This window comes from Malaclemys terrapin, chromosome 9, assembly GCF_027887155.1.
Source record: "Malaclemys terrapin pileata isolate rMalTer1 chromosome 9, rMalTer1.hap1, whole genome shotgun sequence".
Lineage (NCBI taxonomy): Eukaryota > Metazoa > Chordata > Testudines > Emydidae > Malaclemys > Malaclemys terrapin.
This window is the reverse complement of record NC_071513.1, coordinates 103,473,667-103,499,366: the sequence shown is the minus strand read 5'-3', so window position 1 is coordinate 103,499,366 and position 25,700 is coordinate 103,473,667.

Sequence of the window (25,700 nt, the reverse complement as noted above, 5' to 3'; positions counted from 1 at the left end):
TGCCCCAATAACAACAACGTGGGTGAAACCAGACAATCACTGTTCTCTCGAATGAACTTGCAGAGGAAAATGATAAAAGAGAAAAACACCCTATCACCCGTGGGTGAACACTTTTCCCAAAGCAATCACTCCCTATCTGGTATCAGAGGGGTAGCCATGTTAGTCTGGATCTGTAAAAAGCAACAGAGGGTCCTGTGGCACCTTTGAGACTAACAGATGTATGGGAGCATAAGCTTTCGTGGGTGAATACTCACTTCGTCTGACCTATCTGACCTCTCAGTCCTCAGCCTCAAAGGGACGCTGCACAACACCTTCAAAAGACAAGCCTAGGAGCTTAAATTAACTACTCTGCTACATACTACAAATCATGGACTGAACAGAGACACTAGATTTATGGCTTATTACAACAATCTGTAACCTACTAACCCCCTCTTTTTGTCCTGTGATTACAGGGGTGTTAACGAGCCACTTCACTTTGAATGGTCCCTTAGAATATGTGCTAATTACTTATGCTAAACTATCTGCTCCACCTTGTAATTTGCTGTGGCACTCTGAGGCCTTGGCTACACTGGTGCTTTACAGCACTGCAACTTTCTCGCTCAGGGGTGTGAAAAAACACACACACACCCCCTCCCCCGAGCACAGCAAGTTACAGCGCTGTAAAGCACCAGTGTAAACAGTGCCCCAGCTGCGCTCCCAGCGCTGTAAGCTAATCCCCTCGTGGAGGTGGAGTACCTGCAGCGGTGGGAGAGTTTCTCCCAGCACTGGCACCGCGACCACACTCGCACTTCAAAGCGCTGCCGCGGGAGCGCTACCACGGCAGCGCTTTGGAGTTTCGAGTGTAGCCAAGCCCTGAGTACCTTTCTCACCAACAGAAGTTGGTCCAATAAAAGATATTACCTGACCCACCTTGTCTCTCTAATATCTTGGGACCGACACGGCTACAACAACACTGCATAGACCATCCCTGACAAGTGTTTGTCCAACCTGTTCTTTAAAACCTAAAATGGTGGAGATTCCACAACCTCTCTTGGAAGCCTGTTCCAGATTAACTGCCCTTATAGTTAGTTTTTCCTAATATCTAACCTAAATCTCACTTGCTGCTGATTAAGCCAATTACGTCTTGTCCTACCTTCAGTGGACATGGAGAACAACTGATCACTGTCCTCTTTAGAACAGCCCTTCACATATTTGAAGACTTATCAGGTTCCCCCCTCAGTCTGCTTTTCCCAAGAATACTTTTTTTTAACCTTTCCTAGTAGGTCAGGTTTTCTAAACCTTTGATCATTTTTGTCACTCTCCTCTGGACTCTCTCCAATTTGTTCACATCTTCCCAAAAGTGCAGCACCCAAAACTTGACACAGCACTTCAGCTGAGGCCTCAGAAGTGCTGAGAGGGACAATTACCTCCCGTGTCTTACATATGGCATTCTGTTAATACCCCCCGGAATGATATTAGCCTCTTCTGCAACTGCATCACATTGTTGACTCATAGTCAATTTGTGATCCACTACAACTCCCAGACACTTGCTAGTAGTACTATTGCATGGCCAGTTATTCCCCATTTTTGGAGTTGTGCTTTTGATTTTTCCTTCCTAAATGGTGTACTTTGCGCTTGTCTTTATTGAACTTCATCTTCTTGCTTTCAGACCTGTTCTCTAATTTGCCAAGGTTGTTTTGAATTCTAATCTGTCCTCCAGTGTGCTTGCAGCTCTCCCATGTACAATACTCCAGGAGACTTCCTATTTTAGCCTAGAGGATGTGAAGTCAGGAATCGTGGGTTTTGTTCCTAGATTTGTCACTCATTATTCTGTGTGTGACCTTGAGCCCCAAAACAGCACAGCAGTTATGCTTTAAAAAACACGTGCTTACGTGCTTTGCTGGATTGAGGTCTTGATCTGTCTTTGACTCAGTTTCCCTGTCTGTACGAGTATAGCTCCATTAAACGTTTCTGGATTACTTTGAGACCGTAACCTCAGAGGAGTTATAGACATTCAACATATTAGCATTAACTGCTGCCTGAAAAAGAGAAGGATGCCATTCCAAATTATGAGGCAGACAGTTCAGGGACACGTCCGCAATGGGGGGAAATACAGTCTGTCCCCAGAGTTTTTTAGGAAGCCCTGCTGTCCATAGGTACTTGTATCGTTTTCTAACCGTATATGGGCCATGTCTGTTAACCAATGTGTAACTCATTGCACCGGAAAAAGTTATGCTGGGGGTTGCTCAGAAACTCGACACGTTTTCAACTTGCAATGGGAGTAGCTATACGCACAAGGTCATTCATGTAAAGTCTGAGAACTTTGCCCATGCTGAGGGTGGGCTGGATGCATTCATTTACTGTTGGCTTCTGCATGCCACAGCAAACCCTCAAATGTACACCCCGCCGAGCTGAAATTCCAGGGGCACAACCCACACTGGGAGAGTTACGGAACCCTTTAATTTGCAGGGGAGGCCGATGTTTCCAAATGAAGAGAGTGTCCTGAAAAATCCTGCCACCTTCTGTCAAGGAAAAGCCGAAGAAACTAGAGGGGAAAGGGAGTGGATTTGACACAATCCTTCCATTTCTTTTCCCCGCGGAGGGAGGTTTCTGTTCTAAGTGGCGGTGGGTGGGAGGGGAATAGAGGGGCTGTCACGCACTGAAAGTGGAAGTCTCATTTGCACAACAAGAGCCGGGCTCAGTAGTAGTGCAGCAATTCAGCCTTGAGAACACGGAACATACAATAATGCTGCATTGCACCAGGGATTGCATTCGAGAGATAAGTGAGGTACGGATAATAGACAGTTCAGGCTAAGCAGGGGCCTGACTCCGGTTGGGAATAGACTTTCCAACTGTTGGCCAAATAGGAAAACAAACTATCAAATCAAATCAATAGCCCCAGAAGAAAATCTATAGAATTTTGATAATGCAATTATGACAGCAGTGCAGAAGCAAAGATGAGCAGCTGGATGCTTTGATATGGTTAGGTTCCTATCAACGGAGATGTTGTTATTAACAGCCTGTCCTACTAAATACAGTTGTGGCAAGAGGAGGGTTTATTTTGTAACCCAAGCACACAGATATATGCTTGCGGTGCTGAGGGCCTGATCCAAATCCCACTCAAGCCAATGGCAATCTTTCCATTAACTTTGATGGGCTTATATTAAGCACTTATTGATCATAACAGCACCCCCAGAAGTCTTTTTAGAATGTGTAATATTTATATTAGTCTTGCTATTTATTGATATGACTGCAGTACTGTGGAGCCCCAGTCAGTGAGCACGACCCCATGGCACTGTGTGCTGTACAAACACAGACCAGAGAGATGGTCCCTGCCCCAGGGGACTTACAATCTGAGTAGAAGGGATGGATCTACGCTGGCACTGTTATTCCAACACACCTGTAGAGGGAATGCCATTGAGCACAGAGCTCTAGAAACAAGTATTCCCAGGCAATGCATCATAGAATATCAGGGTTGGAAGGGACCTCAGGAGGTCATCTAGTCCCACCCCTTGCTCAAAGCAGGGCCAATCCCCAAACAGATTTTTGCCCCAGATCCCTAAACGGTCCCCTCAAGGATTGAACTCACAACCCTAGGTTTAGCAGGCTAATGCTCAAACCACTGAGCTATCCCTCCCCCCAGGCTCCCCTATACATGTTCATGTGGCTACGGGACAAGGAGCACCCTCAGCTGTGTTTTTGTAATGGACCCCATGTGGGCTGCAGCAGGACCTGCCGAGTGACAGTATGAACCACTCAATCTTGAGCTGAAGGACGAGATCCCTTCACCACCAGCTGTATGAGACTTACTAGCCTGGTAAGTGCATAAGCTACTGAAGGGAGACAAAGCCCCTGTCTCCTAGTGTGGAGATTGGTCTGGGAATCAGGAGACCTCAGCCACTTCCCCTGGGGACAGCCGGACTTACTGTTGTAGATAGACCAGACCAAATCATCTCATAACCATGTTAGGTGAATCATGCATGCAAATACTCCTTCCCTTGACAACTGGGTGCACAGATACCTGATTTGTATGAAAAGCCACAGTAATTGTGCGCACATATTAGGTGTGCAATTGCACAGCTGTTCTATGAAAACAGTGACACGCTTTTCTTTATTAGTCTGACTCAATGATTTTGTGACTGTTCTGACAAGACTGCGGGGCAACCCATCTGATGAAACACTAAACCCGATACAAGGAATTACATATATAACCTTTTAAAAACATGTTTACGATACCTAAGTCTGCATGGATCTTATTTTATAGCACATGCCTCGTAAATGAAGTGCCTGACAAGCCCATTAAATGAGTAAAAATAAGGTTCAACGGTGGTAAAATATGACAGCCATCAGTTTTGCTAAAAGAATGTATTTGATACATGAACAATGCTGCTCGGTGCAAATGTATATTATATTGGCAGCACTCCATGCTGTGAAATTGCCTGACATTAATGCCTGAGAAAGGAATAAGCCCATTACCACAATACTGTGTATTGAGGAGATGTCTTTAAAAGGCCGCCACTGTATTACTAGGGGATAAACTCCATAATCTAATTAATTCTGTCAGCCAGAGAACTTCCTTGCAGGGCAAAGATCAAAACTCTACGCATCTTCTCCTTCACCCAGAAAGAAGAATTTCTTGTACATCCCTTAAGCTTATTTGTAAATATTTTGCCTCCCAACTCAGAAGAGTTTTCAGAACCCGTGCAACTGAGAATTGTTGGTATGCCAAAGAAAATGAATCCTTAAAGTTACAGGCTGCTTATTTCTCCCCCTGTCTTCTCTGGAGATGCATCGTGATACTGTCACTTATGCTTGTGGAGGCTTTCAAGTTTCTGCTTCTCCCCAGCCCCACCACACCAAACTCTGGCACCAAGGGCCTGCGACGTCCACTGACTTCAGAGCGATCTGGATCACGTGGTAATCTGGGCTCAAACAAACATGCATTTTAATACGGCTAAATGTAAATGGATACATCCAGGAACAAAGAATGTGGGCCAGACATACAGGATGGGGGACTCTATCATTGGAAGCAGAGACTCTGAAAAAGGTAGGGGTGTGTGTGTGTGTGTGTGTGTGTGTGTGTGTGTGTGTGTGAGAGAGAGAGAGAGAGAGAGAGAGAGAGAGGGAGAGATCAGATGAACATGGGCTCCTGGTGCGACGCTGTGGCAAAAGTGCTAATGAGATCACTGGATGCATAAACGGAAATCTTGAGTAGGAGCAGAGAGGTTATTTTACCTTGGTATTTAGCACTGGTGCGACCGCTGTTGGAATCCTGGGTCCAGTTCTGGTGCCCACTATTCAGGGAAGATTTTGATACATTCGAAAGGTTCAGAGAAGAGCCACAAGAACGATTAAAGGATTAGAAAACTTGATTTATAGTGATAAGCTAAATAGATTGTGCTCCTTGAGTCTAACAAAGAGAAGGTGAAGGGGTGACTTGATCACAGTCTGTAAGTATCTACATGGGGAACAAATATTTAATAATGGACTCTTCAGTCTAGCACACAAAGGTCTAACCAGATCCAATGGCTGGAAAGTTGATGCTAGACAAATTCAGATTGGAAAGAAGGCGTAAATTTTTAACAGTGAGGATAATGAACCATTGGGACAATTTACCAAGGGGTGTGGTGGATTCTCCATCACTGGCCATTTTTAAATCAAGAGCTCTGCTCTAGGAATTATTTTGGAAAATTCTCTGGTCCGTGTTATACAGGAGGTCACACTAGATCAGAGGAGGGCAAACTACGGCCTGCCCACGGGCCCCTCCTGCCCAGCCCCTGAGCTCCTGGCCCGGGAGGCTGGCCCCCAGCCCCTCCCACGCTGTACTCCCTCCCATGCAGCCTCGGCTCGCTCTGCTGCTGGTGCAATGCTCTGGGTAGCAGCACAGCTGCAGAGCCCGGGCCTGACCTGGTGCTCTGTGCTGCGCCATGGCATGGCTGGCTCCAGCCGGGCAGCACGGCTGCCTGTCCTGGTGCTCTGGCCGAGGGCAGGGGAGTTCAGGGTGGTGGTCAGGGTCAGAGGTGTGGATAGGAGGTGGGGCGGTCAGAAGGCAGGGAACAGGGGGGGTTGGATGGGGCAGGGGTCCCGGGGGGGGGCAGTCAGGAAGGAGAGGGGGTTGGATGTGGCGGCGGCGGCCGGGGGGGGGGGAGAAGTCAGGGACAGGGGTTCCGGGGGCAGTCAGGGGACAGGGAGAAGGGGTGGTTGGATGGGGCAGGGGTTCTGGGGGGGCAGTCAGGAATGAGAGGAGGGGTTGCGAGGGGTGGCGGGGGGCAGTCAGGGGCACCTAGGGGCGGTCAGGAGTTCCGGGGGGGCCATCAGGAGGCGAGAAGCAGGGGGGGTTGGATAGGGGGCGGGGGCCTCCCCTAACCAGCCCCCCATACAATTTTGGAAACCCGATGTGGCCCTCAGGCCAAAAAGTTTGCCCACTCCTGCACTAGATGATCACAGTCGTCCTTTCTGGCTTGGGATCTACATAGGGTTTTACACTGGCCCATTGTACACAAAGGCAAATTTCACCCTAAATGGCTTACTCCAGATCGCAGGGTGGAGAACAGAACCTAGGACTCCCGAGAACCTGTTTGGTGCTCTAATCACTAGTCTATCCCCCCACCCTGGTTTTCTAACAAGGACCACCGAATAGGTTAATAATAGTGACGAGCCTGAGAACTCCATTTGCGGGCTCCCTATAAGTAGCCATCTATTATGAACGCCATACCCTGGAAACAGAGCCATTGAAATCTAGAGATAAAACTGTAGCAGCTTTATCCAAGAGAACTGAATAATCTGTCTAATATAGTTAATTTGGTAGTAAATCAATGAATCACAAGGAATAAATTTGAAATATTACAGGAGAAGGGGACAAGCCACTATTGATTTATAATCTGTAAACAACATGCATCTTCCAGGAGTCAGCAGGGATGCATTTGCCGCTTGTGATGGTGTGTCATTGTCTCGGAGCTTTTAATTCAGCTCTTTGACCAAGTTCTTTTCATTAACCGCACACTCCCAGCCGGAGCAAAATGAATCATTCCTTGTGCTCAGAGTGAAAATTAACCCCCACAGCACCTTCCTCTACAGTTGTGTCCCCTCCTGCTCCTTCTTCCTTTTTATGTGTATCTACACGTCAGCAAAGCCACCGCACCTAGAGCACGTTGAGGGGAGCATCAGCAGGCTAACCTTCAAGCACCCAATGCTCAATCTCGAGTGCCCCATTGAGTAATGGGTCCATGCCCGTGAGTAAGGGCTGCAGGAGAGCTACTTGGAATCACAGCTCTGAATCTTGGCAGGCTCCACTAGCCCTTCATCTTGAAGTCATTGTTTGTAGGCCTGGACTGACATTAAACGTGGGAGGCCTTATTTTTTGGAAGACAGGATTAGGGAGGTAAATAGATCAGCAGGCTGAAAACAGAATGTTTGTGCTAACTAAGATAGGTCAATGGGTCAGCGAGCTAAGAGACAGAATGAACTAGCTAAGACAGGGGAATGGAATACCCAGGGCCTACGAGAGGGGGAGAAGGCGGTATAAATTACCGGGGCCTGGCGGTCCGGAAGGGGGCCCGGGGCCCGGCTTCCCCAGTTTCCCTCCCCCCCTCTCGTTGGCCCTGTTTAGCCGGTCTGCCCTTGCTGGGGGGCCCGAAAAATTTTTTTTCACCGGGGCCCGAACCTGCTCTCAGCAGCCCTGGAATCCCATTTGCAAAGAACAAGATGGCAATGGATAAAATAAGCCGGGAATGCAAAAATAAAGCGTAGGTTGAACATGGACTGTGTGAGGACAGAGCATGCAGTACAGGAACCGGTTCCTACACATTGACCAAGCCAATTCCAAGCTGTGTAATGCAATGTATAATAAATGCAATGAAAGGGGTAAATGTAGATAAAGGGAGAGGATTTCTATGTAATGTGAATCTGTAATGTGCCCTGCATCCGACCCCTATGCTTCAGTCCGATCACTTCAGCGTGGCTTTGCTGGATGCCACATAAAGGAACCCGAGTAACAAGAGTGGCGTGGAACTGAGTTCTTGTGGATCTGAGTGGAAGAGGTCTCGGGGGGAACCCCAACAGTTACGAGAGCCACAGGGACTTTTTTCTCTCTCAACAGAGTTTGGACAAAATGTGCCTTTTCGTTGAAAAAGAAAAATGTTGGGGGAAAATGTCAATTTCGGTTACGCTTGCTAGTTTTTTGAAGAAAAAACAGCAACAAAATTTTAACTGAAAAGCTTTTTTAAAACTGTTTTTGACTTTTATTGAAATGTGGGACATTTTGATGAAAATATAAATAATTTTTTTCATTGTTTCCCACAAAAAATAATTGGTACCATTCAGTTTACTACCTTGGGATCTTTTGAACACGACGTGCTCTGCAATGTTACTATCCCATAATGGCCCCTTCTTACTGTCTGGCTCAACACTGCGTGTTCAGAGTCAGACCTGCTGACATTAGTGACTAACTATATTTCTACTACTGCAGACAGGAAAAGTGAGCTGGATTCTATCCTCCTTGTGCCTCACCCACAGCATTGTATACTAAGAACCAGTCAGTTGCACCTGTGCAAACCAAGTCTCATAGAACTGTCAGGCTGGAAGGGACCTTGAGAGATCATCGAGCCCAGGTACCTGCACTAAGGTAGGAACCAAGTACATTTAGACCATCTGTGACAGGGCTTTGGTCCAACCTGTTCTCAAAAACCTGCAGCGATGGGGATTACACAACCTCCCTTGGAAGCCTCTTCCAGAGCTTGCCCACCCTTATAGGTAGAAAAATTTTCCTAATATGTAATCTAAATCTCCCTTGTTGCAGATTAAGGTAGTTACTTCTTCCCCTACCTTCAGTGGACTTGGAGAACAATTGATCACTGTCCTCTTTAGAACAGCCCTTCACATATTTGGAAACTGTTATCAGGTCCCCCTGCCGTCTGCTTTTCTCAAGACTACATAAAGCCAGCTTTTAACTTTTCCTCATAGGCCAAGTTTTCTAAACCTTTTATAATACTTTAGCTGTCTGCTGGACTCTAACCAATTTTTCCACATCTATCTTAGAATCATAGAATATCAGGGTTGGAAGGGACCTCAGGAGGTCATCTAGCCCAACCCCCTGCTCAAAGCAGGACCAATCCCCAACTAAATCATCCCAGCCAGGGCTTTGTCAAGCCTGACCTTAAAAACCTCTAAGGATGGAGGTTCTACCACCTCCCTAGGTAACCCATTCCAGTGCTTTACCACCCTCCTAGTGAAATAGTGTTTCCTAATATCCAACCTAGACCTCCCCCATTGCAACTTGAGACCATTGCTCCTTGTTCAGTCATCTGCCACCACTGAGAACAGCCGAGCTCTGTCCTCTTTGGAATCCCCCTTTAGGTAGTTGAAGGCTGCTATCAAATCCTCCCTCACTTTTCTCTTCTGTAGACTAAATAACCCCAGTTCCCTCAGCATTCTCCTTGTAAGTCATGCGCCCCAGCCCCCTAATCATTTTCGTTGCCCTCCGCTGCCCTCTCTCCAATTTGTCCACATCCCTTCTGTAGTGGGGGGACCAAAACTGGATGCAATACTCCAGATGTGGCTTCACCAATGCCGAATAGAGGGGAATAATCAATGCTCCTACTAATACAGCCCAATATGCCATTGGCCTTCTTGGCAACAAGAGCACACTGCTGACTCATATCCAGCTTCTCATCCACTGTAATCCCCAGGTCCTTTTCTGCAGAACTGCTGCTTAGCCAGTCAGTCCCCAGCCTGTAACGGTGCATGGGATTCTTCCTTCCTAAGTGTGGCACCCAGGTCTGGATGCAGTACTCCAGCTGAGGCCTCACCAGTGCCAAGTGGAGCCGGACAATTATCTCCCATGTCTTACATGCACTTCTATTAATACACCCCAGAGTGATATTCACTTTTATCTCACCTGCATCACATTGTTGGCTCACATTCAATTTTTGATCCATTATAACCCCCAGATCCTTTTCGTCAGTACTACCGCCTCGCCAGTTATTCCCCATTTTGTATTTATGCATTTGATTTTTCTTGCCTTAGTGAAGAACTTTGCATTTGTCTTCACTGAATTTCATCTTGTTGATTTCAGACCAATTCTCCAATTTGTCCATATTGTTTTGAACTCTCATCCTGTCCTACAAAGTGCTTGCAATGACTCCCAGCTTGTCATCATCCACAAATTTTATAAGCAAACTCTCCATTCCATTATCCAAAGCATTAAAGACAATATTGAATAGTACTGGACCCAGAGCTGACCCCTGTGGGACCCTACTAGATACGTCCCCAGTTTGACAGCAAACAATTGATAATGACTCTTTGAATACAGGCTTTCAACCAGTTGTGCACCCACCTTACAGTAATTTCACCTAGACCACATTTCTCTAGTTTGCATGGGGAACTGTGTCAAAAAGCCTTACCAAGATCAAGCTGTATCATGTCTACAGCTTCCCCCTAGGCACTAAGCCATTAACCCTGTCAAAGGGAAATTAGGTTTGTTTGGCATGATTTGTTCTTGACAAATCCATGCTGGCTGCTCCTTATAACTATATTATCCTCTAGGTGCTTACAAACGGATTGTTTGATAATTCCTTCCAGAATCTTTCCAGGTATTGAAGTTAGGTTAACTGGTCTATAATTCCCTGGGTCGTCTTTGTTCCCCTTTTGAGAGATCAGTACTAACCTTTCTCCAGTCCTCTGGGACTTCACCCATTCTCCATGAGGTCTCAACGTTAATTGCTTCCAACTCCAAGATTACTTCAGGTGTTTCCTTAAGTGTTCAGTTAAGTATTCAATGTTATAAGCAAAGTAATACACCTTGCATGGAATGATTTGATCTACTCCTACACTGTACTTGAGTTCTAAAGTAACTTTCAACTCAGGAAAAGGCCCCAGCATCACTGTCGACAGCATAACATTCATCAGTGGGAAAAACACAAATCTTACGGTATGCCAGGGAAAGGCCTAGAAAACACAGACGGCATTACACAAGACAATCATTCACTCTCACACAGATAACCGGCTTCAGCACTTGGCACTGTACAGCACAGAACAGAAAGATAGTCCCTGCCTCAAAGACCTTACAATTTACATCAAGAAACAGATGGATACCGACGTATAGCCTGGACCCGTTCTGAAGATGGTTGGGGTTGCACAGGTGTGGGTGGGAGGATGTGCACAGAGGGCATAACATGAAGTCAATCGAGTTGCACAGGTGTTCTGAGAGCAGAATTTGGTCTGCAGAACCTTTCTTGCTGGGGATGATGTAGGAGAAGAAAAAGACCCAGCTTGACTTCCAGGTTCAGTGTGCAGTGCTGGTAGTTAGAAAAAAATAATTTTACTTATAAACTGAACACATGTGATCTGGAGCCAATGAGCCATAATAAACGTGGAATCCCACATTGCCATTTATACAGTTGGTCAGATCCTCATTTGCCTTCACGTAGGCCAGGCAAGGCAATGGAAAAGGGAAAAGGGGACATTTTTCATTCTTGGTGGAAGCTTGGGGACCTATCCCACTATAAAAATAGGGTGTGGATTTAAATCTGTGTAATGCTCCTGACTGCCTAGTGACAACAGCTGGGAAATTTGAACTTCTTAGTCACCTCTTTTCCTAGGGAAAGAAAAGCTGAGTTATTTTGAGAAAATTCAAACGTTGTATGCAGTGCAAAGGTTTGGGTCAAGCTCTCCAAATCCCCAAGTTCGTAGAATCATAGAAGATTAGGGTTGGAAGAGACCTCAGGAGGTCATCTAGTCCCACCCCCTGCTCAAAGCAGGACCAATCCCCAACTAAATCATCCCAGCCAGGGCTTTGTCAAGCCGGGCCTTAGAAACCTCTAAGGAAGGAGATTCCACTACCTCCCTAAGTAACCTATTCCAGTGCTTCACCACCCTCCTAGTGAAATAGTGTTTCCTAATATCCAACCTAGACCTCCCCCATTGTCTAGCTCCATTGTATTTTTGGCTTATCTACAAATTTTGTGATGTGAATGAGACTTACACTTACATGGGAGATCTCTCAGCACTTTATACACTGACTTACAAATTTATTCACAGGGAATCACTTCCCTCATTGCTGAAATGCAGCTGTCTCTAGGGTGGCACATAGCAGCTGTTAAACAGCTTACAACAACATGGCACTACACTTTTTAGGACACAACATGAAGAACAGAAACAACCCTTAACTGAAAGTAAAGGCAGAATTTGAGCTAGGCAGAATATAATGAACTCCACTGGAATATGTCCAATGAACATCTTATTCTTGGGGAAAGTGCCAGGCAGTCTTTAATGCCCCCAAAGTTGGGAAGGTCTCCGTTTTACAGCTCATCCCAAAGCAAGCATCTAGGCAGCCAGAGAAATATCATCATCTGCTAAGAGATACCCAGCTTAGTTACTAAACATATTTATGGCAGTGATGGAGAACTGAGGAAATGGAAGACTCTTGGATGTGCATGTTATGGGTAGCTCCATCTTATCTATCATGACATCCCCCATCTGTGTAATTCATATCAAGATGCCAACCCACCGTGCAGAAATGTAATGAACTTCTAGGCTGGAGCCTTGCAATAGGTGTGAAAAATTAAACTACATGGTGCCAAGTCTATAGGCAGAGGTTATGGGAAGCAATATACCAGCATCGCCATGGCAACATCACACCGTGACTTTGATTTTTTCAAGGCCAGGACAACGTATGCATTTTACAGAGCTGCTAATTGTCTAGCTCTCTGCTTAATGCACACCAACACAGCAGCATATTTTTGCTAAATGTCTCGCTATTTGAGTTTTGCTGCCTCCAGCTACCATTAACATATTTTGCATTCATGCTTTGTATAAATTCCTGGTAATGCTTCCAGCTAAGGTTCCTAAATACACATGTAATTTATATTTAATGAGACAGTTAGCATGAGTTAAGCAAATGAGAGCTGGTTAATTAAAGCATATGTAGAGAGGATTGTGAGGATTAATCAGTTAATATTTGCAAAGTGCTTTGAAAAATATATGCACTTAAGTTTTGTATTATTATTATTACTGAGTTCAAACGAAGAGATACAGTCTATCACATAGCTGTTAATCTTTAATCAATCAGTTTCTCATATGATAATCTCTGTGGTGTCTAAAGGGTTAGGTGTAATAAGACATTAAGTACAGGTTATGTGAACATCTTTCCTTCCTCAGCTGCTAGGTTGCTATTCATTCTTAATGGGCTAAATCATGAAGTATTAAGTAATTTTACATGGCAGTTTAACTGAGTTAAGACTGAGAAAAAGTTGACTCCAAGCCTGAGAATTCGGCCCTAACTTAGCCGCGAGAGGCAGCGTGCTCTAACGGCTCCCACCTGGGCTGGGAGGAAGGATTCCTTGTGTTCTAATGCCACCTACGCCTCAGTTTTACTGCGGGGCCTCAGGCAAGGAGGCCAAATTCCTAATGTAGCCACAGGCTGTAGGCGACTCAGTGTTTGTGTGTCCAGGGCCCAATGGTCAGAGCTGTGAGCACCTGAAGCTCTGATACACGTCAACCTGGAGCACTGGGGGCTCAGCACCCCGAAATTCAGGCCCCACGAATCTCAGGAGCCAAAAACGGAGGCATTAGTTAGGGACCTTAGCGATGCCAAGCCTCAGTTTTCCCATCTGTAAAATGAAGCTAGTGATACGTCCTTACCTCCCAGGGGGGTTTCATTGGTATTCTTAAAACCCTCTGGCTTTGAGGAGCACCATATGTACCTGTAATGCCTATGTGTTGTTATTTCACGATACGGTAAGTGAAATAGCAGAAGTTACAGAGCACTGGACTGGGACTTGGGAGGCCTGAGTTCTATTCCCAGCTGTGCCCTGGCCTGCTGGGTGACCTTGGCAAGTCACCTCCCCTCTCTGAGACGTGGTTTCCCCATCTGTACAATGGGGACGTCCTTTGTAAAGTGCTCTGAGATCTGCTGATGAGAAGAGCTAGGTGATATTATCGCCCGTCCTCACAGATGGCCCCCAAACACCATCAGTATCCAATCCCAGCACTCCCCTTCCACAGGGGCCAGTCCCTGTCACCCCACTCTCAGACAGTCACCTGAGCCCTTCCCCCCAAGTGACATCGCTGAGACGCAGCAGCACAGGCTGTATGGGGCTCTTGGGGGGTGGCAAGTGTGGGGCAAGTCAGTGGTGTGGGTGGGTGTATTCCTGAACGGTATCAGGCTGAATCATGGTGCACAGAATCCTTACGCCAGGTCAGGCAAGCAGCACTGAGAGGACCTAACAAATTCTCTGGGAAGTCAGTGAGATTATTCACGTGCCTCAGAGCATCATGGGATCAAGGCCTGGTGCAGCTGGAATAGAACACCAGATTGGGGAGCCCTGGTTTGCCTTGTCCAACTCCTTTTCCCTGGCTGTGTTTGGCACACTCCATGCCGCCAGACGGGCGGGGAATGGAATTCTGCTCTGCCATGTAGCCGGGGCTGCATTCGTTCTAAAAAGCAGAGTTCCCCAACCCGGTCTCCCGCTTCTCTTAATACCAGTCCTTTAAATCCCCGTGGGTTTGGAAAGCTGCCTGGCAGAGCGAATAAAGAATAACTGCTGTGAAGGGGCAAGGGCGCTTTCTCCCCGAGTCTGCCCAGGGAAACAAAATCTGCTTGGTCAGTGTTAATTTGCTAGCGTACACACAGTTAGATCGGCCCTCAAAAACACCCGTGGGACCACAGACTGTCCTAGTCAGCTAGGAAATGACAACACACACATCTGGCTGCACGGCTGTATGTGTCCCACCTCCGTCTTTCATGCACCAGGGCTGGATGACAGGATGCAGATGTACTCGAGAGAAATCCGCTGCACAATGAAGACAGACCGTCCTGGACCCCCACCCCATTCCTCACTTGATACGAACCAAACTACAGGAATGTGGGTGTTTAAAACGTTCAGTGCTTAAGTCAGACGCACTTTTCAGGTCACCCAGCAAGAGCATGGGACGGAGCGAAGCACAGAAATCCCCACCACTCCATCAGACTCTGAACTAGGTTTAATTGACACAAATCGCTCTCTGGGGTGGATCGCCTGTAACGCAAACAATCTCCTAATGGCTAAGTGCCACCACGTGGCAGACTCCATGCATTGCAGCCAGAAAACAACTGCTACCTGTGAAGGATGGAGGATTATTCGTGTTATTTCCAGCCTTTATTTTCAATGTCATCAGAGGGGAATACCTGCAACCCCGACGGATGGCAAAAGAATTTGAGCCAGTGCTGAGAGATGTGCAGGCTGCTGCCAATCATTCCATTGTCAGCCAATGACAGCCAGGGTTTAAAAGGGTCACAGCAAGTCTGGCCAGAGCTGGATGCTGATTTGTTCCCATTTCTTGCAACCGGGTCAGATAAATGTCTCCTGCCTCCAGGGTTTGGTTTTTGTGTAGGTGGGGTCTGGGGCCCGAACTGCAATGCACAGAACCTTAGCTGCCTCCATCAGGGAGCCCCGTTCTGCATGGGGAGGCTCCAGTCAGCACTTCCCACAGGCATCCGAATGGCTAAGTGCCAGCTGGAAAGCCCAGCTGTGGAACTGCCCAGCCCTGAAAGTACAATGTTAATCATAAATTGCTCATAATAATAATGATTATTATTAGGCAGATCAGACAGCTACAACTTAAGACCACGTAGTCCTAAGAATAATGTGTCTGCAGTTTGTACGGCTACTCTCTGCTGTAAAAGCAAACAAGGTATTTTATTCTTTTGTAACTAGGCTGGGCCTGAGGCCCTGTTTACTCTCAACAGCAGGCAGGCCAGTGCAGGCTAATAAATGCTAGGATGGTATTTCAGTCTGTCTGCATGCTGGGTGGCAGCAGTGCTGTTGCACCGGGCAAAAGAGAGAAGCAGTCGTGTGGCAGTGGGGCCCGATCTGGCTCCGCTAGGGCCTGGTTTTCAGAAAGGCAAGCAATACCTTGGCACACCTCATTTGTATGCGCATTTACTCTGATTGTGCATGTAACTCAGGCAACTGTGTTTGCCAATAGATGTCATGGTTCCTCTCAGGGAGCACGACCTGCCTGCACACGAGCTGCACCCTGAACACGTCTGACTCGGAAGCCCAGAGTTTCTGAAGAGAAAACTCATCTCCCCCAAGCAACTACCCTGGACGCTGCTGGTTTGCTGGCGGCAAGAGGTGCACATCTCATCTGACGTTCCTCAGGTGCCCAACACATGTGACAGGATCCCACTTCATAAAGGATCACTCGTTAAGCAACTGCACCTTTCTGCCGAGTGTTTTCCTGCCTCCTCCGAGATACCTAACGAGTCACAATGGAGGGCAACGTTCTCTTTGCTGATTAGAGAATGCTCATTTACAGACGGGTGCTCCATCAGTTTAGGCCTTTTGAATATATCATGCCAACGGGCAATATAAATACAGATATGGGGTATATTTTTCCTTGTGTCACAAACAAATGGGAGTGAGCCAGCCTTGGCCAGTGGGCTGTGGGCATGTGGAGCGGTGGTGGTGGTTACTACTTGGCCTGGTTTCAGCTCGATGGATGGAGCACGAGCAGTACATTCGGAATTTGCGCAGGGCGGGCTGCTGGTCTGGGGTGTTGGTGTGTGATTTTATTGAACATGAATAAAAGTTGGATCCCTATTCTGTTACCTGGCATCAGATGGCTCATTTTTCAGTATTTTATTTACTGTTTATAATTAATATGATCACATTGACAAAACATGGGCTCGATCGGAACCTTAAATGGCATCTTACTAAAGCTCTCAACCCACTTCACGCCCAATGAAAGCCTTACCACAAACCTGTAAGGGACCATAGGCAAGCGCTGTAGTTCCCGATAGGAAAAGTGAGACATGATAATTCACTCTGCTGGGTTTATCTAATATGCTTCCGCCTGTGTCTGAGCGTATCGGCAGGCTGGCGAGAATTCAGTGCAAAAGAAATTCACCAACGAGGAAACTCAGCTTGCTGGGGCAGTTTAATTGGAAAAGATCTGACAAAGCGCATCTCCAAGAGACCGAGCCAAGGTCCCACAGCAGCCAGCAGCAGGAATAGGACCCAGGAGTCCTGTGCCAGAGTCCCTTTCCTCCAGGGTCTGATCCAAAGCCCAACGCAGTCAATGGAAGTCTCACCATCAATGGGCTCTTCCCCACCAGACCACACTCCCTATCAAGATAACAGTGAGCGCCACACGCAGATTTGCATTCAGTAGGAGATTGTGAATGACTGCTCACTGCCTGCTCTTTAAGATTCCCAGCAAGACACTGTACGTATCGTAACACAGATCAGTCACACGGCACATCAGCTCTAAAGAGCGGGACCAAACGCCGTAGAAATCTTGTCTCTGTTCATTTCGTGGGAAATTATATTCCCTCCAAATGACCCAGATCATTTAGATTGCTAAACCGAACAGCTATTCCGACTCTCTGGGTTGGCTGATGTGACAAAGTGGAGATTTTCTGTAAAACTTTTACCACCCCTGTGATGCGCTTCAGTTTCCCTCTTGCTTTGCATTGCTGCACATGGAGTGTAAAGGGTTTAGGGGTGGTTCTTGAGGCAGAGACGGAGACAGGAGATGTTGGTTACAAAACTGTCTGGGGGGTGCTATGAATAGGTTGGTAAACTGCCCCTATCCATGGAGGATCCAGAAAGGCAATGGGAACCCAAGGACTGAAGCGTCGACACCTAGCCCCTCCAGGCAGGCGGAACATGTGAACTCAGCATGGCTCCACAAGAGGAAGACAATGGACCAAGAGGTGACAGGAGGGTGGGATAAGTAGCTTGGCTGGGTGGAGCCCGACACTGGCTAGCTGTCTGAACCTTTGCTCCTCTCCGCTAACCTGAGGGCTGCCGACGCTGGCTTCCCTGGACTAATAAACCCTACTTGCTATTGAAAGGCTGTCTGGTGCCCCTGCAAATACTCGCCGAGATGCATTGATCCCTGAAGAGGGCAAAAAGTCTCTGACCAAGAGTCTGTCTCAGGTGGACTCACCGGGCAGAGCTCGAGGTTAGAAACAGGAAGACTGGAGCCTAGAGGGTCAGTCTTGGAGGCGTTGGGGTCTCATGGTCTATCGTTAAAGAAAAGTGGGGCTGCTTGGGGGTCTGACACACAGAAGGGGCTCCTCTACGGGGCTGTTTAAAAGCTGGGACATAACACCGATCTTGGGGATCTGTGATCGCTTCCATTCCCTGAGATCAGCCTCTTTGTATCAGACAGGCCCCGTCATCGGAAATTGTTTGATGCAAGATGGGTATTGTTCAGGTCTGCAGGTGCTTTAAGAGGACAATAGCTGGCTTGGCTTCTAAAAGAAGCCACAAAGTTCAGACGCACAGGCACAGTCTTGGAGGGAACTGCTATGTCCCAAGCCAGAGCGGAGCTAATTTTCACAACAGATAATGTATTGAACTCATCCCACCGCTTTCTCTTGGAGAATTCTCCATGGATGGAGCACGAGTCTCTCACACACATTCGTTATTCAGAATTATTTGCCAGATCGTTTCTTCATGGCCCCCTGGGCTCCTTTGCCAGCATTTCACGGCATACCTGAAAGGTGAGCGGGTTTGAGAAGATGCAGAGGTCACCTGGTATGGCTTCCGTGTTCCTCAGCCGGTGTCAATCAGCATTGTTCTGTTGAAGTCAATGGAATTCCACCAATTTACACCATTGAGGATATGGCACCAGAGGTTTAGATGTAGGATTTTGCTCCAAGCCAATTACTACTTTCTGTCTGTGATGGGCTGCAAACGACTTGGGGCAGGAGATACCTTCATCTTTAATAGAGCTTATCCGCTCCTCCGGGGAAATTGCAGGTACCCGGAAAGCCCAGTGTGAGTCTTTTGTCACAACAGCTCTTGCTCAAGTCGCCCTGGGGCTGTGCGGCACCTGCTCAATGGAGCTGTTTTCTTGCAGCCTCTGGCTTCCTGGTTCACCACATTCCTCACTCCCGACTCACTCTCAGAGTTTCCGAGGCGCTTGAATATTACACACTCTACAACCTTTAAAATAGGCATGTGTTAGAGGATCCCGCTGGAGAGCCAATAACAAGGTCAGACGAACAGACTGCTTCCGATAAAATAAGAACCCGAGCCAAGACAGAACCTTTTATGACATTAGAAAAAGGTCGTTCACTCATTTTAAGAATTCTTTTTCATTCCCAGGTGCCTCTGTGCGTTTTGACTAAGACAGTAATTAATAGATTTGTTGCTGCACCACCATAAAGCCTTTTGCCTGGGTAATTGAAGCCCTGGAAGAAGCAAGATTTTAAGCTTTTCAGGACAGGGCCAGTGTTTTTGTTACGTGTGTTCGCCATGCCTAGCATGGTGATCGGGGGACTCTAGGCACAACCGCAATACAGACAGTAATAATGAGACTGGAAATTGCCTTTCCTGAGACATTTGCAGCCTGGTTTTGTAGACCCAGAATGGCATCACTTCCATCTTATCTGCCACATTCGACCCCATCTCTTTCCCAGCCTCTGCCAGGCACAGGGAGAGCACAGAAACACAGCATGTGGCTTCGGCAAAGAGGAGATGTGGATCTGAATGTTATTGGCATATGGAACCCCTGTGGGAGAGCACACAGCCCCTGCGGCATCTCAGAGAGGGCATCTTTCTCCATCTACTCCCAACAGACTCCTCAGGTGAATCAACAAAGCCTTACAGCCAGTGGCTAATGGATGTAACCAGATGGTCAGGAGTAGATTATTAATCACACTCCACCAGCACCAACACTGTCCTCAACTCATTCCCCACACCACACCAGTAGGTACACACATGAGCATAAGATGCGACTGGAGTTGTTTCACTAGCTCCTTCTTAATAACATCTCCCTAAAATGATGTCACAGACTGGGATGTAACCAACAAAGCTGTTTGTATCAAGACTTTGTTTGGGTAACTGGTTTTGTGGCACCAGGACAATTGGTGCCTGGTGTCTGACTTACCTACCACTCCCCCTTCAGGAATACCAAGGGCACAGACGTAGGCACTCTAGATCCCGCACATTTCTAACAAAAATAACTTTGCATATTTTGCCTGTGCAATATTGTACGTGCATTGTTTTTCTCTAGCTATTCGCTCGTTTTTTATTTTTGTCTATGGTGAGTAGCATGCTATATAGAATTATGGAATCACAATCTTTTCTTATAAAAAAATCAAAACAAAGATCAAACAAAAACACTACACACACACACACACACACACACACACACACACACACACAAAACTAAGCTCCCACCCAGCTCTAGTTCCAACTTGAGCTGGCTTTGTTTACCAAGGATCACACCCTACCTAGAACTCTCTGCAGCAGACAGAGACATCCAGTGCTGAGTGATATAATTACTTATATACACTACCATTACAGGGAGTTTGTCCACGCAGGTTTATGAAAACAGTGGACACACAAAATGAAGCAAAATCAGACCCCTGCGTTTAGCCGCACCTGCTCACAATTCAGCATGACACAGCAAAAGATCAAATTCTACCCCCCACATCTTTATTACAGCTAGACTTGACCTGATCTCAACCGGCTCTGTAAATCTTTTCTTTTCCTCATTTCCATTGCTGAATCTGAGCTCATTTTAAAAAATCCACACACACAGAGAGAGCTGGGCAAAATTTTTTGACCAAAACTTTTTTTTTTGCCAAAAAATGCAGATTTGGGACAACTGAAACCGTTCACAAATTTGTATAGAATTCACTGAATTGTTTCGGGGGGCGGGAGGATCACCAAAATATCAAAATATTTCATTTAATCATTTTCAAAACAAAATATTTCAATTTTTCAGTTCAAAATGACTTTTCCTTTCAAAATGTACTTCCATTTTATTTTAAAAAAATTAAAATCTTTCAAAAAGCTCAAAAGCAAAATAACACATGTTGTTTGGGGTTCAACCCAAACAAAAAAAAACTTTTTTTTTTTTTACTTTTTGGTTCACTGAAAAATTCAAAAAAAAAAAATTATTTAGGGACAACCAGAAACAATTTTCTTTCAGTATTGCCAACGAACCAAATAATCCAATATTCACATAGTGCTAGAGTCCTGATGACTTTACACCCCTGCTGTGAAGAGAGTGAGGGCTTTCCACACACACTGGCCCTGATCCTGCAATTGGGCCCATTACAACAAACTTCTCCATCTCACTGGGGCTCTGCACTGGTGCGGGGACCACCTGCATGGATCCATTTGCAGGACCAAGGTTGTATGGTTCATTCACGGAAGATCTTACTTACCTAAAAAACTGACTGTGTGACTTTATTCCCTCTTCTCTCCCCGCTCCTCCCTCCCCTAGGAAGTAAACCGGTTTTTCCTGAGCTCTTGCTACACTGTTATCAGCAACACAAAACAAACCAGAAGAAAACCCTAGAGAACATGAAAGTCATTTGCTATTGTTGCGATCTTGGGAAGAAACTTCATTTTCTTCGGGAAGTCTGAAGGCCTTTCTCAGCAAAGCTCTCGTCAGCGACTGCCCCTTCATGAGCTTCCAACTTCTAACCATAAAGAAGTTCAGCTACTGACTTCAGTGGAAAAGCCATGGGATCGGTAGATGCTGGTAGGTCTGAACTCTGGTAGCCTGTGTGCTGAACGTGAGATCCTGGGAAGGAATGTACCAGTCGTGGAAGCCTCATAGAGCTCTGTTGGACTCAGCTTACTAAAGCAAAACCTTCTACCTAATGAACTGGCCCAGTGGGATTTTCAGCAGCACTGCGTTAAGCAAGGTTAGACTGTAGGAGGCAATTGGTATGTGTGTGTGCACAGAGCCTGGGGGTCAGGGCCAGGGCTTTTAAAATGTCTGACTCCAGCAGGTTCAATTTAATTCAATTCATGACATGAAAATTAAACATTCAATGTCTTGGCAGATTAAATATTAGAAGGAAGAAACACCAGGGCTCTGGCATTAACATTGGGTTTAAGTCTGGCACATTCGTTTTCCAAACCTTAAAGCCCTTGTGACTCTGGAATGTTATTCACTGTTATTGGATATTACTAATATCGCACCCACAGTGCACCAGACGCTTACAGGCGGGTATGAAGACCCGGTCCCTGGCCTGAAGAGCTTATTCTCTGAGCAGACATTGTGCCAATGGAGGCTAGGAGAAGGGATTAACTGAGCCAAATCTTCTTGGACTCTATTTCTTACTTGGACATAATGGGTGAGATGTTACCCTGCAAGCTCCTGGGGCCAAGGGAGGGAGGTTTGTGGTTGCACTGCAGCTGGAGCGCCTGGGAGGATGTCCGCCACGTGAGCCAGAATTGTAGGGCGCATACGTTAGAGCCGTCCTCTCCCACCCGAGAGGTGCAGTGGCTAGATAGCAGTGTGGGCTGCCACAAAAGGGTGGCGCTCCTGGCCCTGCTCTCCCGTCTGCTGCCCCCTTCTGGGCAGCTAGTGCTACAGGGGATGCAGGGGGAGCGGGGACTGAGCTCTTGCAGGATTCTGACCCACCCAGGCCATAGGGATGAGCAGGCACGCCCCTCCTGTGTCCTCTATCCCTTCACACATCCATACAGCGGCTGGCCAGAATCTGGGCCCAGATTTGCCACGTTTGATCAGTACCAAGTGAATTCAAAAGCAGCTCCCTCCTCTAACCCTAAAGAGGCAGAAGCCCAGAGTAATCAGACAGCGGCTAATGCTTCCCCATGCCTGTGTGCCATGCAGAGGTTTACCATGTTCTGGGAGATGGTTTCCAAAAGAAAGGAAGGGACTTTAGAGAGCAAACAAACTGCCCAAACTGCAGGCTAACGACACCCATGTTAAAGGCAGAACTCGATGGCTCCGGATTTAGCTGCCTTCGCATGAGCTGAGAAGTGCAGTGAAGGGGAAAAAGGGAGATTAACATCTTGAAATCTGATATTGTCCCTAGGCATTAGTTGCACAAAGGTTCCTGGGGAGCGCGGCACTCAGAGCCCCACATACATGGGGACAGTAGTTCTCCTTTAACCCCGACTGCCTCAAAAGAACAACCAGTGAGACAACAGAGAAGGGGCAAAAGACTGTGTCAGCCAGTGACTGTGACTATACTGCAGAAGAAGGGGCATCGGAAGGGAGCTTGGTCCTGTGAAAAAGACACCAGTGCAGGAATCAGGACACCTGTGTTCTGTTCTCTGAACTCCCCTTTGCATCATTGGGTAAGTCATTTTAATCACTCTGTGCCTCGGTTTCCCCATGTGAAAAATGGGGATAATAATACTTGTCCACCCTTCTGAAACACTGTAAAAAGTATCTAGTTATTTTTTTACAAACCTAAATGTCTCAGCTCAGTTGGCTTATGAATTTACAAATCACCTTGCTCACCACTAATGTGCAGCCACCTCTGAGGTGGAATATGGCAGCTGTAACAGCAACACTCCACAACAGGCTGTGGAGAGGGGGGAAGCTGAGATGTGCCCTATCCAGCAGGACACAACACAGTGTTCTCCCGCACTTCACGCAATCCACTCTGCTGAAAACAAACATTGGCTCAGCCTATTCCCACTAGATCAATTAACCCAAGGAGCTCTTCTGAGGGTGAAGCCTGCACTCCCAGGGCTTGGCTGCTTCTGCAGCACCATCCGCCGCTCTTCTGGGGCCCACCGAAAATGCCTGGTAGAGATAAATTCAGCTCAGAGTCTTCTGCCAAGGGCCCTGTGGCAAACAAACAGCAGACGCAGGGAGCAGCTTTACCTTTGTGAATACCAAAGCGAGACAGCCCCATTAAACTCAAAGGACTATTGTCCCTTGTGTATTTCCGCTTGGAATAAAACGATGTTATTGGGGCCAATTAATCTTCAAGATCAATTTATTGTCATGAGGCTAAATTTCAGTTGTGTCAGAAATGATGGTGCTGCGCTGTGAAGTGTTGGCTGACTGGGTGACCTCTGAATATGCCGCTCCTGCTGTGTTTTATAGTCATAGTTTTTGCTTCTAACCGTGTGTCTTTTTATGTCTCGTGTACCAATGGATCCGGCGCACTTACTGTGTCACACCCAAAATGCCCTTAGTCAAGCCAAAACCTCACTGAAGTCATTTGACAGGACAAGTATCATTGTCCCCAATTTGTTGCTTGGAAGCGGAGGCAGGTGCACTAAGTGACTTGACAAGGATCACCCAGGAAGTCTGTGGCACAGCTGGGAGTTGAACCTGGTGCTTCTGAAGCCCTGGCCTGGGCATTGAACCACTGGACCATCCTGCCACTCACCCCCTAACGGGGAGAAATTCTTGACTTCTCAGCAACACAAAGGCGCTGCTGGCGCTATTTCCAGCAAGCTAAAGGAATCTCCTGAGCTGGACAGCTGTAAAGTCCCCGTCGGCTATTTATCTTCCAGTCAACCCAACTGATTTCCACATCATCCAGTGAAACTAGGTTACTAAATTCCTCCTTGCATGGAATGGATTTTCCTTACTGTCTGGCACACTATAGACACCCAGGGATACAGTAGATGCTGAGATCTTTTATAAGTAAGGGGATAAGTCAGTGAGCCAGCAGCTACTGATCTCAATTACCCAGTGCAACTCCAGAGTAACTCCACTGGCTTCCCTGGAGTTCTTCTGGATTAACAGTCTGGCCCCAAACTCCTCATTTAAACAGGCAATCGCTGCGTGTGTTATGGTCCAACCAGCGGCTTTCACTAAGGGACGTACTTTGTATGTTAAAACACCATTGCAGTCATTGCTTTGAGAAGCAAATCCTCAGAATACCAGGTTTTCCCCTGTACTCCAAATATCTCCAAGAACAGTCCATTTCTTTTTGTCCCGCTGGAATGAATTCTGAGCTGAATCGTGGTGTTGCAGCTTCAGGAAAAAGCTCTTACAAAAAATAATATTTTTTGTGGATGTTCCTTTTTTCTTCCTTTTACCAAAAGTGAAGAATAAACTTTTCCTGCAACTGAATAACTTTTCTCTAATGACAATGGCCGTAGCTACAGCCTCAGAAGAACATGGGTGGCAAGGGGGGCAAAACCAAAGGACCCATGAAGTTCTCTCTCATTTAGTCACACGGGGTGAAATTCCTATGCAGCAGGCTAGACTAATAATGTCTGTGTACCACTGAGTCTCCCTTACGTCCTCAAAGTAGGACTTACGTGGGACTTAGGCAGTGCCTGGGCCTTGTACTGACCTGCACACGGGTTAATTTCATCCACTATGAAAGAGTGTAGGGTCTGCTGGAAAAAAAAAATCTGAAAGATTATAAAACATGTTTGAAAATCAGGGTATTAATGTCTGATATGCCCACTCTAGTTTTGTGTTTTTGCAACGTTTTTGTCTTTATGTCGCCACCCAGTGGTTGTCCCGTGTAAGTACACATACTATAGAGTAGCCAACAATTAAAGTAGTTGACTAAAGCGCTCTGGTACAGCAGCACAGTGTAGACTGGTGTCAAATTTCTTCTATTAGGTATGTCACCAAATGGATGCCAATGGTTTTAAGCTCTTTAGAGCTTCAACCACAAGAGCAGCCCGTTACCCTATCCTGGTATATTTTAAAGACGTGATGCATATTTTACACGGTCAAATGGAAATGAAGCAGATCTCGCGTGGGCTGGGAAGGTGTATTGTGCATTGTGTTTAGTTCCCTGCACGGAGATGAAAATGTGACCCCAGTTATGTTCTCATGCACCTCAGGTTACACATAAGAAATACACATAGTAATTTGATGCAAAACCAATTCTGTTACAAGGAAATCCCTTTAGCCACATATGTTTGGGCTGCTATAAGCCACAGTGTGGTCCATGAAAAATTAAGGATAACACAGACCACAAATGTGTCATGTGCTGAGAGACCCATTGGGTTGATGCATGTTTTATGTGC